The sequence below is a fragment of the Sarcophilus harrisii genome, chromosome 4, assembly GCF_902635505.1.
Source record: "Sarcophilus harrisii chromosome 4, mSarHar1.11, whole genome shotgun sequence".
Taxonomy (NCBI): Eukaryota; Metazoa; Chordata; class Mammalia; order Dasyuromorphia; family Dasyuridae; genus Sarcophilus; species Sarcophilus harrisii.
This window is the reverse complement of record NC_045429.1, coordinates 163,485,699-163,499,776: the sequence shown is the minus strand read 5'-3', so window position 1 is coordinate 163,499,776 and position 14,078 is coordinate 163,485,699. Positions and strand designations below refer to the sequence as shown.

The 14,078-nt window shown below is 33.9% G+C and overlaps 2 pseudogenes; both read left to right on the top strand.

Moving 5' to 3' along the window:
* The first annotated feature begins 982 nt into the window (after positions 1–982).
* Positions 983–2,047, top strand: LOC100932283 (annotated as a pseudogene).
* Positions 2,048–4,980: 2,933 nt separating this feature from the next.
* LOC116423591 lies at positions 4,981–9,159 on the top strand (annotated as a pseudogene).
* Positions 9,160–14,078: the final 4,919 nt, after the last annotated feature.

The following is a 14,078-nucleotide window of genomic DNA, read 5'->3' as shown; positions in this document are numbered from 1 at the left end:
ACCTACATATATGTATATATATATATATTTATTCATATGTGTGTTTATGTTTTATGCAAATGTAGGCAGGATGTCTAAAAAGTCTAATTTTAAGCTTTAGTAGCTATTCAAACATATATGTAGCCATTTGTGTTTATACAAGTATGTATACACCTGTATCTCATACATTGTCACACACATACACACACACACACACACACACACACACACACAGATAACATTATATTCTCCATGAATTCCAACATCAAAAAAAAAATTTACAAAACAAAGATACAGAAAGTGCAAAACTTACAAAACAAAATGGACAATTTATATTTCAATAGAATAAACACTTGTGGAGTGGAATAAATTCTTTATTAATGGTTACAGGGAGAAAAAAATTTCTTCTCTTAGTTCACATCCAACCCATAGGGATTGTATCTTAGGGGTATTCTGACACTTCTCTGGCTGAGCTCCCAAGAGGTAGAGGGGCATTAATTGAGAGCTGACAATTTGAAGAAGGGCAAATAAAAGATGACTCATGAACTGAGGAATCGTTCACTATCTCACTGAACTTTGCAGAGAAGCTTGTCAAAGGTACACATTGAGAATGTCAGAAGGAAAAGCTAGCAAGTAGATAAACATTCACTGTCTTAATGAAGATGCTTAGGAGATTTATGCAAAGCTATTTACCAAAGTGGTTTTTAGATTAGGGGAAGCAGTTCTATTGTGAAAATGACATATACTGAGTATAACAGAGGAGAGAGACAATTATAGGAAAGGGGAAAGGGATTAAGTATTTATAAACCACCTATTGTGCCTAGCAATATGTGAAGTGTTTTAGAACTATTTCAATGAAATAGATCATAATTCTTGAAGGATAGTATTTGACTTTGTCCAGACATGCATTTGTCTTTTTTCCCTCAGGAATATTGGAAATATCAGTGATAACTTTTCTGTGATTACCAAGAAAAGCAAAAGATATTTATAAACAGAGAGAAGAATGATAAGCAACAGTAATGGGTCCCAACCTTCACAGCTTTGCTATGAGAACGTCAATGGGTCCTGCATTAAAACTTCCTACTCCCCTGGATCCCAAATAATCCTCTACTTGGTCTTTGGCTCAGGAGCTCTGCTGGCTATTTTGGGAAACCTTATGGTCATGATTTCAATTCTTCATTTCAAGCAGCTACATTCTCCAGCTAATTATCTTATTGCCTCCTTGGCTTGTGCTGACTTTTTGGTGGGAATTACTGTAATGCCCTTCAGTATGGTGAGGTCTGTAGAAAGTTGTTGGTATTTTGGAGAGAGATACTGTAAATTTCACACTACTTTTGATGGATCATTTTGTTATTGTTCCATTTTCCACTTGTGCTTCATCTCTATTGATAGATACATTGCTGTTACTGACCCTCTTGTCTATCCCACCAAATTCACCATGTCAGTTTCAGGAATCTGCATCTTCTTGTCCTGGGTCCTTGCCACTACATTTAGTTTTTCACTTTTTTACACAGGTGCCAATGATGATGGACTGGAGGAATTAGTAAGTGCTCTCACCTGTGTGGGAAGTTGTCAGATGGCTGTGAATCAAAACTGGGTAATGATAGACTTTCTGTTATTCTTCATTCCCACTCTGATTATGGTCATTCTTTACTGTAAGATTTTTCTAGTTGCTAAAGAACAGGCTAGAAAGATTGAAAGTATTAATAGCCAAACTGAGTCATCCTCAGAAAGTTATAAAGCCAGAGTGGCTAAGAGGGAGAGAAAAGCAGCCAAAACATTAGGCATTGCAGTGATTGCATTTCTGATTTCATGGTTACCATACTTTATTGAATCAATAATTGATGCATTCCTAGGGTTCATCACCCCAACATATATTTATGAAATTTTAGTTTGGTTTGCTTATTATAACTCAGCTATGAACCCTCTAATTTATGCTTTCTTTTACCCTTGGTTTCAAAGAGCAATTAAGTTGATTGTCACTGGGGAAATCTTCAGAGGTCACTCTTCAACAATAGATTTGGTTTCTGAAAAAAATTAAGAAGTTAAAAATATGGAACAAAGTTAACAATGGAACAGGTGAATTATTATGAGATAATAGTATCCTCTCTATATTCAGTCCCAATTCCAATTTCAGGGTTCATGCTCAATGACATTTATTTACCATGCCAAATTGTATATAAGTAGTGCTTACCAGTTGTTTTCAAAATTTCACTCCTCTTCCTGTTTCTTCTTATTTGACAGAACAAACTCCAAGATTCTGGCAATTACAGGAAGTTTGGAAGAGTTTTATGTTTTGAAATTTGGGACTTTAACTAGTAGCAAGGTCAAAATGGTTTTCAGAGTTTGGGCAGTTGTATATTCCTCTTACTTTACTATAAAAAAAAAAATTCCTGACAGATATTTCAAAGGATTAATATTAGTGTCTCTGCTCTAAATAATTCCTTTGCTTTGGGGTTTTTTCTCATTTACTTCTTTGGTGCCACTATTGTTCTTTCCCTAATGTGCATTCTTAAATTATTCTTTTTCTTTACTTCATTTTGTATCCAAAATTTCCCAAAGTCCTGTGAAATATCTCAGTTCTCACATTCCTGTCCCTCCCTATTTGTTCAATTTTTATTTGTGTGCATGTGTCCACCTATTCCTGACTTCCCACAAAAAGTGGCAGCTTCTGGGAAAAGCTTATTTCTCTTTCTCTTCCTGCCTAAGGAAAGGGCATCATTTAATATTTCCCTATAATATTAGTCAAGTTATACCATGGCTAGAACACTTTGAATGTTGTTAGACTAAGTTCCTGTGTATGATGGGAGCAGGGGGGAAGATAGGGATAGTTTTCTAATAGAGGTTATCTCTTACTCATACTATATATTCTCTCTAACTGGTATACCAATATCCAACTCTCCTCCTTGGTTATCATAGGGGTTAGGAATTTCCCTGAGATCATTTTTCCCTTTTGTCTAAAATTCATGTGCTTTGCTGATGTAGCCCTGTAGTTTTTTCATTAACTCATTCACAAAACATCTTGGTTGATTATATGTCTTTATTTTCTTTCCTTTTCATATGATGGAACTAAACTGCAACTGATTATTTATGTTTTTGTTTGTTTAGATGAGCTTAAATTATTAAAATGTTTTTCTTGATTGCTTTGGCAATTATACATCTTAGAAATTTCACTCAACAAATACAAAGCATCTAATATGGGCATAATACCATTTAGCAACCTGAGTGATACACATATATGTAAGTAATGGTTTTTCCCTACAATTAAAAGGAGAGGACATAAGATACATATGCAATTTCAATAATTACACAGTAAAAAAAGTATTAATTTGTCAACTCTCCCTATGACTACTTCCTCTTTTGTGGTATATGAATGCCCCTTTTCAAAAGAAAATATCAGGTGATTTTTAAATTGAGGATATATCTATCCTATTGACTACAAGCCTCTCTCTTGGAAGGGCATTGTTGAATACTTGCACCAAAAAAAAAAAAATGCCCTCCTTTAATTACATGTTGTACTCTATCAGCGGATTAAGTTCACTAATATTATAATATTTTACCAAAACTTAAAATAAAAGATCCCAAGCTTTGCAAAGTACATAAGTTCCTTTTGTAGTTGTTGGTTGGCATGTAGAAAAGTTAGTATTTGGGTAAATCTGACTAGGCTGGTAGTTCTCCTAAATGGAGACTGGAGGTCATGTCCCTGCTAGTCCCTATGACTTCAGTCAACAACCCCTAGGAGGAAACACATATAGAAATGATACTGTGTCTCAATAAAATTTTATTATTAATGATAATAAAAACATATTGGCTCACTTACAAGTTTAACAAAAATTTCTCTTAAAAACTATTTACTTGATGAGCATTGTATCAGAATCTGGAAATATAAAAATTAGATAAAATATAAATAAAAGATAGATGATAGATAGAACAAATGGATGGATGGATGAATATATGAATATTTATACTAATATAGCAGCTAAGTGGTATATTAGAAAGAGCACTAAACCTGGAGTCGGGAATACCTGAGTTCAAACCCAGCCTCAGACACTTAATAGTTCTATGATTTTGGGCAAACACAATCCTGTTTGCCTAAAGTTTTTCATGTGTAAAATAAGCTGGAGAAGGAAATTGCAAAGCACTCTACTATCTTTGCCAAGAAAACCCCAAATGGGTCATGAAGTGATGAAAACACCTGAATAACAAAAATAACAGAAACATACACATGCATTAATACACACACACATACACATACACACATACACATACATTTATATGTGTAATATAAATCTATCTGGAAGGAGAGAGAGAGAGAGAGAGAGAGAGAGAGAGAGAGAGAAGAATGAAATAAATGTAAACAAGCCAGACAAAAAGCTATGAGAATAGGATCATCAAATTAGATTTTGTAGGGCTATAGGTTATTTTATGGAGGAAGAAACTAAAGCTTGGAGAGGTCCAGTGATTACCCAGGTTCTTCACACAGAAAAGGACTGAGGCAGGATTAGGACTTTCATCTTCCTAAATTCAAATCCAATGCTCCATAGACTACCATTCTAGTTTGGCCAAGCATAGGAGGTAATAGTTACTGGTGATTGCTCTCTCAGGAAAGTGGGGAGCCAGAGTCTGCAGTTACTTTAAGGATAAAATAGTGTTTGAGTTGAGTCTTGAAGGAAAGGCTAAAGAATTGAATGAGAAGAGAGGAAAGTACATTCCAAGAAAACCGGACAGGGTGAGCAAAGACATGAAAATAGCAGAAGTGATGATGAGACAATAATTGTTTAGAAGCAGTGTGCTCCATTGATAAAGAATTTTGCAGTAGGATTCAGAGGATCTAGATTCAAACATTGCCTTCATCATGAGCTGGGTGACCTTGAATAAATTATTGTTTTCCTCAACTAGAAATTGATAAAACCCAAAGTCCTATCCAGCCTTAAATTTCTGATTTTATATTTAATACTGAAGTTTACCTAGAATAAACTGTGAAAAGGGGAGTGGTAGGAGATGAGGATGGAAATGTCTATTGGTGTCAGACTGTTGAGGCCCTTCAATATAAGACTCTGGAATTTGTATGGTAACCTAGGGGAAGCCACTGAGTGAAGGAGAGACATGAGAAAGATGCTTCCAAAAATCTCACGTTTCCCTATCGTTCAAACTACCATGACTACAATTCAGGCTCTCATAAATCATCACCCAGATTACTGCAAACATTTCCCACATGATCTTCTTGTTTAAAACCACTCCCTACTCCAGTTTATCTTTCACATAGCTTCAAATATTGTATTCCTTAAAAAACAGGTCTGATTATGTCAGGGAACTTTTCCCAATGCAATATATTCCAACAGTTCTCCATTGTTTCTAGGATTGAATATAATCTCTTTGGGCATGTAAAGCTCTTCACAAATAGTTTCTGGGTAGAAGACAAAAGGTTATAATTTTAACTGTCTCCTTGGCTTTTTTTTTTTTTTTTTTACACTGAGGCAATTGGGGTTAAGTGACTTGCCTAAGGTCACACAGCTAGGAAGTATTAAGTGTCTGAGGTCAAGACAACAGCAGGATTCTGCCACCTAGGTCAAAAATAGACCTATTATGAACTGAACCAGCTACACCCAGAGAAAGAACTCTGGGTGATGACTGAAAACCATTACATTGAACTCCCAATCCCTATATTTATGCCCACCTGCATTTTTTATTTCCTTCACAAGCTAATTGTACAATATTTCAGAGTCTGATTCTTTTTGTACAGCAAAATAACGGTTTGGTCATGTATACTTATTGTGTATCTAATTTATATTTTAATATATTTAACATCTACTGGTCATCCTGCCATCTGGGGGAGGGGGTGGGGGGGGGTAAGAGATGAAAAATTGGAACAAGAGGTTTGGCAATTGTTAATGCTGTAAAGTTACCCATGCATATAACCTGTAAATAAAAGGCTATTAAATAAATTTAAAAAAAAAGAATACTCATCATCCCCACTAAATCCTTGGCTTGTTCATTTATTTCCCTTAAATAGATACATTGTTTGAAGTTACATTGAAAACATGATCATGAAAGTAATGAACAGCTGGGTATAAAGTCTTAAATAGAATCCCTACTGACAGCCTCTTAGGGAAGACATACAAGCCTTCAGGTACAAAAGGTCATCTGAGACTTCTCAGGTACAAATATTGTGACTTAATGGATTAAAAACCTGGGCCTGAGTATAAACATTTTACATTTGCTGCTGGGGGAATAATACTAAAAGCTCTGGCAAAGTTTTAGTAGCTAAAATTAAAATCTTTAGAAGTTTCTACTGAAGTAACTGAGATTACTGATAGATACATGGATTTTTTTTCTTGATTTTTTGCAAGTTGCAGTGAATGATAAAATTCTGCATGATTAATAAAAAGTGAAGTTGAACCATAGACAGTTGGGTTTCTTAGTAGATACAGTGTTTGTTTAAATTTAGGAAGACCTGAATTGAAATCCTACCTAAAATACATATTAACTATGTGACATTAGGCAAATTATTTAACCTTCATCAGTTTCATTTTCTGCATCTGTAAAATGAGAAAATGAGGGGGTTGGATTCAATGACTACTAAGATCACTTTTAGCTTTGAATCATGTTCTAAATTTATGACCATATGATCTTTCTGAAAAATAATAATCAGAAAATCTGACTTTTATTTATCTGCTGGACATTCAGAATGGAAATGTTCTAGAAGATTTAGGCTATCCTCATTCTGAGGTTCTTAGAACTAAAAACAAAACCATTTTATTCAATTCTTTTCTATAGAAAGCACACCCTTAAAGCAAAGAGCATATCCTTTCATTGTGGATAGCTGATAAGGAATTGTTTTTTGCCTTTCTTTGAATCCCCAGCATCCAGCACAAAATCTGACACATAGTAGGTATTTAAATGCTTCTCAACTTAACAAGGTAACTTCAGCAATGGAAAGGAAATCTCCCATAATAATAAGGAATTATCTATTCTCCACTATTTATTGTTTCTTTGAACTCCGGTTCTTTGAGATAAGAGTACAAACCTTAAACCCGCCAATAAAAGCTTCCTGTGTATTCACCTTGCCTGGAGACATTACCTCGTTTCATCTGTCCTTCATATAGTTTTTTTTTTCATCTAGGTATCATTGGAACCTCATTTTTATTTCAAATATTCAAAGTAGCATGGAATTCATGCCAACTCAAAGGTTAGTGCAGAAAGCATTTTTACTCAACCAGAAATTAAGATTAAATAGGGCGAAGAAACAAGGGTATTAGAGGGAAGGTATGTTCAGGAATATATTCAGGAAGATATGAATCATAAGAAAAATAAATCTAATCATGAAGCAATGATTATGAAAAGAGGTTTGAAAAGAGAGAAATGTAAGAAGTTGTATGTCGTATTAAAGTAAGAGGAAAAGAGAGGCAGAGAAATAGCAACAGATTTAATTTAACACAGAGGATTGGTGCTTAGTATATTTTCCACTTCTCACCAACTTCTTTGTGAAGATAGGGGAGGAAAAATAAGAAAATTGAATGGAAAGCAATATGCAATTAATGATCACAAAATGTGAATAAAAACTGATCTATAAAGTAGTAGAGGATAACAAAATGGATTAGAAAGAATCCAACAATATGTTGTTTAAAAAGAACGTGGTTGAAATAAAAAGATTAGTACATAGTTAAAATTAAAGAATGAAAGCAAAATCTATTAGGATTTTGTTGAAGTAAAAAAAGGTAGGAGTAGCAACTATGATTTTATATGATAATAGAAAAAAATAGGCTTGATTAAAATAAACAAAGCACCTTCATTATGCTGAAAGGCACCAAAGACAATAAATTAGTATTTGGTAGGATGAATAACACCTAAATATTTAAAAGAAATGTTGAATGAGGTAAAGGAAGAAATAGTAAAACTATAACATATCTCTTTTAGGTATCCCTTTTAGACTTGTAAAGCAAAAAACGAAAACAAAAACAAAAACCAGGAACAAGTTAGAAATTTGAAGGAAATTTTTATAACAGCTAAAGATGATAGGTGTCTGGTGATTATTGGACAGTAATGGAAAGGAATATAGATATTAATTAGCTATTCATCCATAGTTTATTTACAAAAAAATGAAATTGTATTAGGGCATAAACTTCATTAATAAATGCAGAAAAGTTAAACACATTTAATTATGACAATGAAATAAAATTTATGTTCATTTAGAAGCCACTAAAATGTATAAAATTAGTTGAAGGATAAATAACTTCATCCTTAAAGGACTGATGAGTAAAAGAAAAAATTAGAGAAACAATAAATGCTTAATAAATTGTCATGATTTCAATCCTTCACTTCAAGCTGCTGCATTGGCTTGTGCTGACTTTTTAGTGGGAGCCACTGTAATGCCCTTCAGCATGATGAGGTCTATGGAAATTTGTTGGTATTTTGGGGAAAGTTACTATAAACTTCACTCAAGTTTTGATGTATCATTGTGTTATTGTTCCATTTTTTATTTGTGCTTTATCTCTATTAATAGATATATTGCTGTCACTGATCTTCTGATCTATCAAACCAAATTCACTCTGTCAGTTTCAGGAATCTGTATCCCATTCTCCTGGTTCCTTGCCATTTCATTTAGTTTTTCAATTCTATATATAGATTTCAATAATGATGGACTGGAGAAATTAGTAAGTGCCCTCACCTATGTGGGAGATTGTCAGTTTGCTGTGAATCAAACCTGAGTAATGTGATAGACTTTCTGTTGTTCTTTATTCCCACTCTAGTTATGGTCATTCTTTATTGTAAGATTTTTCTAGTAGCTGAACAACAGGCTAGAAAGATTGAAAGTATGAATAGACAGAAGATTACAAAGCTAGAGCATGAGAGAGAGAGAAAGAGAGAGAGAGAGAAAGAGAGAGAGAGAGAGAAGCAGATAAAACTCTGGGCATTGCAGTGATTGCATTTCTGATTTCATGGTCCCCATACTTTATTGACTTAATAATTGATCTATTTGTAGCCTTTATCACCCCAGTATATATTTATGAAATTTTAACTTGGTTTACTTATTATAATTCAGCCATGAACCTTCTGATTTATGCTTTCTTTTACCATTGATTTTGAAGAGCAATTAAACTGATTATCAGTGAGGAAGTCTTCAGAGGTCTCTCTTCGACAATAGATTTGTTTTCTGAACAAATTAAGGGTTTAAATTGAAGAATTTAAAATATGGAACAAAGTTTAAAATGAATAGGTAAATTATTATGACATAAAAGTATACTCTCTCCATTTAATTCAAGTCCAGTCGCAGGCTCATGTTTAATTAAATTTGTTTTCCATGCCAAATTATATGGGAACAGTGTTTACAAGCTGTCTTCAAAGTTGTTTTCTTTTATTATTATTCCTCTTAGAATAGTGGGTAAAGGGAATTTTCTCCCTCTAATGAATATCTTATACTCTTATTTGATTTCTCCTGTTAACCTTTCATTTTTAGTAGATAATGCACCTATTTTGCCTCTCCTTCTAAGAATATCTCTGATATCTTTTCTTCTTTTTAAAAAAAGTTCCTTTAAATTTTTCACATATAATAAATCTGAATAATTTTCTATTCTGTAGTTAACAATTACATTTTTTAAAGTCAGCAAATTTTAAAAATTAAAAATTAAAAGTTTTTAGCTCTATTCTGGATCATAGTATTTAATTGTTTTTTCTTTCTCTTTCTTTTTTTTTTAGGAAAGTGTATTATCAATCTTATCTATATTCAGTTATAAAACTATCTTCTTGTGAAAGGAATTCATACAATAATATATGTTTTAACATGCTTTGTGTATTTCAATGTCGATCAGACATGTTAGAAGATATGAGTCTCTTTGTGTTATGATTTGTTAATCAGAGAGATTAAGTGAGGTATCCAGAGTCTAAGGCAGGGTTTGAAATCAAGTCTTCCATGGTTCACATCCAGCTTTCTAATGGCTCCACTATCTGGAGAGCAGTTCCAGATTACTAAGAAGTCATTTCCAAAATAATGTTTCTACCTTTCAAATTGATTATACTCTACTCTGTTGGGTTGATTTCCTGGCTGATAACACTAATGTGGAGAAGTCCACTGCATTTTTATTGGAGGTAAAGTGCTTAGCTTATATCTCTTTTTCATGAAAAGAAAATCCAAAATGCTTATTTTCTGGGCCATTCAATCATTATGTTGCTCCCCAGTCCTTCCCGCATCTTGACTTTCTTTGGCCAGAAGTAATATAAAGAGTTAAGATTTTTTTTGAAGCATTTTATTAGGAGAGGATTTACACCGGTTACACCTGTTCAATGATGAAGAGAGCCATCTATACCTAGAGAGAGAACCGTGGGAACAGAATATGGAACACAACATAGCATTCTCACTCTGTTATTATTTGCTTGCATTTTGTTTTCTTTCTCAGTTTTTCTTTTCCTTGCTTCTTGGTCTGATTTTCCTTGCACAGTAAGATAACTGCATAAATATGTAAATATATATTGGAGTTAACATGTATTTCAACATATGTAACATATATTGGACTACCTGCCACCTAGGAGAGGAGGTGGGGGGAAGGTGGAGAAAATTTGGAACAAAAGGTTTTGCAAGGGTCAGTGCTGGAAAAATTACTCATACATATGCTTTGTAAATAAATTTTAAAAAATATTTTTTAAAAAAAGCACTTTATTGGGGCCACTGATATCTGGCTAATAGCCATGTACTCAAATTACAACATTTCCTGGTAATACATTATTTCATATTCTGAAGCATGTCTATCTCCTCCTATAACACTGATATGCACAACATTCACTCCATTCTCCCTTCATTAAAATGTCACACATTAATTCAAATGTCCAGAAGCCCAACTTAATACCTATATGACAAAATTTAACCTTTATGAGTCTCAGGGCTTTTTTCCACATATAATATGAAAATTATATGGCATGAACTCAAAGATACATTAAAACTAAATCTTGTTTAGATATGTTGGACATTTTCTGATGCCTCTTTGGAAGTGGATCCTTCATGTTAGCATCCAGTGAATCTAGATATATTAAATGAAATATTGTTTTGGCTGTGTTGTTACTTAACCGTTTTTCTTTGTTAATAGGAATAGTTCAAATGTGAATACATAGGGGAAGAGGTCTGGGCTTACCTGAAATGCTTGTGGTATAAAGACTCATGGTACAAATAAACATTTTATAAATAAGTGACTGAATAGGAAGATAGGGTGTCAGAATGGAAATTCCTTTTGATTTTCAACTGCAGTATTCAGTTACAACAAAAACAAAGTACCTTGAATTTTATACCTGACTATTTAATTTGCTTTATATTAGAATGAATAGAAGAGAGTTTGAAGAAACTCATCCTTTTTAACTTTTCATAACAAGGGCTCTGTCATTTGGTATCTTTGGATTTACAATGAGGTCAGCACAATGACTCTGTAGACCATGAGTCCAATATTTTCTTTAGACCCTCCCAAACATTGAACTGGTTCTGGCAATGCATGCGTTAACCACATTATTAATGTATATATTTCTAGAAAGTACATGTTTGTCTGCCTGTGAAATCTGAAGAATATACTAGCATCATGTCCAGGAAACTGAATTACTGTCTTTTGAATTATCTTAAGGAAGATTCTGGGGATCACTTGGCAGAATTAGATAGCAGACACAAGTCCTTTCTTGAACTAAACTGCCAAGAATTCTAACTTTTCCATAGAGAACACACAGTTCTGTTGGATTGACTCTGTTATTTGAATACCAAACATATTCTTGACAAAAAGACTATTTTAGAGAGAACTCACAAAGGGCAAGCACTCACATGGTGGTCAGAGAAAGTAATACAAAGATACTCAAAATCTCCTTTAAGAATATTTGAATTACTTAGGTAATATGGGAGACATCGGCACAGGACATCTCAGCATAATGTGCTCTTATCAGAAAAGGTGTTATGCACTGTGGGCAAAACAGAATGAATTAGTTCAAAAGAAATGTGAGATGTGAAAATTGAAATAATCCACCCCAAATGTTCACATGGACTATTTGTACCCAGCCTGGGTAGTGCATTCTGAGCTCTTACTGATCTGATCAGCTACACTGGGACACAATGTAACTTGATTCTAATGTAGTGATATAATGTTGTTCCTCTTTGAGAACAAAGGACAATAATCATGTGAAGACAGATAGAGAGATAGAGGTAGACTTGTGTACACATGAATAAATATAGATGCACATGTATATATATATATATATGTGTGTGTGTGTGTGTGTGTTTGTGTGTGTGTATGTGTGTGTGTGCGCGCATGAAGATCATGAAAATCAAAGATAACTACCTCACACTTTTTTTTAGTTCACCTGCAGCATAAACAATTTTATTCTAACTCATTAATTTAATTCTGTATGAATCTTTCTGCTTCAAATATGTTTCTTCCAAACAACATATTGGATTCTGATTTCTATGTAAGTTGTTTTCCTTTTCCTTCTCATAGACAAATTGATCTTATTCACATTCATAATTATGATCATCAATTCTTTTCCATCAAATCTTCTTGCATTTGTTGATTTCTTTTCCCCTTGTATCTCTTTTGTAAAAAAGATAAAAGTACTTAACCCTAGGTATCTGCCAAAGTGAGTTTTATGTGTCAGTAGAAGCATCCACTTCGTGACTAAACCAGTCCTTCACTAGAAAAAATGGGACTCTCTCAATTCAGAATATACTTCCTAATCAACAGCTGCATCACATTATCTCCTGACTTATAATATCAAGTACCTTCTCCCAGAAGCCATGTCTGTTACAAATCAATCACACTATAAGAAGAGATCTCTGGTACAGTGAATTCTCTGATCCACTCTCTAGGAGAACTTGCTCGTTAAAAATGACTCTTCTTTGGACACGGTTCTAGCTCACCTTCTCCACTCTTTCCTTATTCTTCTCTAGTGCAGGGTTGCCTTGGTCTCCAGGTCCTTGCACAACCTCTATACAACTTAGAAAAATAGCTCAGGGCTGTCCTGCTTGGCCATTTCCTTTTCTGGGGGATGATTTATACAACTTCTTCCCCAAAAGGGCTTGAGTAAACTAGGAGCAATCCTGTGAGAAGATTGAGGAAAGTGAAATTTTACTAGATAACTATAATGATTTATACTTAGTTGGAAGAAACCCATCTCTGGACAACTGTGTGGGAAAGTTCTTATTTAGCTCCCATGAAAGAATGGGGCAGCTTTTCCTTAGAGATCTCCAAGTGGGTAAATATTTGTATTATTCTTCTGACAAGGGTCTCTGGTTGGTGTTTGTAGGTTAGAGAGGGAATTCTGAGTGAGTAGTTATATGGGGAAAGTGTTGGTATCAAGTGCTATCTTGGACAGACCAAATGCAAGAATCTAATTCTTCTTAGCCACTGTACTAAGTGGCTAAGATCCCTCTGTATTATCAAAAATTGTTGATAGTCCAGGAAGTGTCATGATCTTTCCTGTGGTCCTGATACTCATTGTTCTGCTACAGCTCATTATTACCACCTTGCAGAAGGAAATTCACTATATACTGAAAATATCTCACATGTACATGAATCAGATTGTTGAGATCTAAAATATGGTCCTTCTGAATGGAGAGATTTCTAGCTTTTGTCCTCATACACTGATATTTTTTTCTTTTCCCCCCTTCATAATGGCGATTTCCCCTTCACAGTGCATAATGTGGAAAGAGGGATTTATTTTTCATTTCTTTTTGTTTTTTCCTCATACTACTGATCATGCCAAGAAAACAAACCCAACCAAAAAAAATCAGAAGTTATTGATTTTTTCTGGATCTCATTTTTAAGTAATGGGGTCTGATTTATTTTAAGTCTTCCAAACCCTAGACATTATGGTCACCCAGCAATAATTTCCTGGCTTAATAGCTAGTTTAATCTGAATGCTCTTCCCATCTTTCATTTCTTTAATTGCCTTTTTAAAATATCCTTATCAAAAAAAATCCAATCAAAGATTGTGATGTTAAAAGACAAATATGGTGGCTCTGCACTTAGAAGCCTGTCTAAATCTTGACATCTCTTTTCTTGTGTTTCTTTTTTGCACCCTTCTCAGTTCATTTGTTAATACTCTTAGAATGATCTGGCTAAGCTAAGCCACTTGTAAAA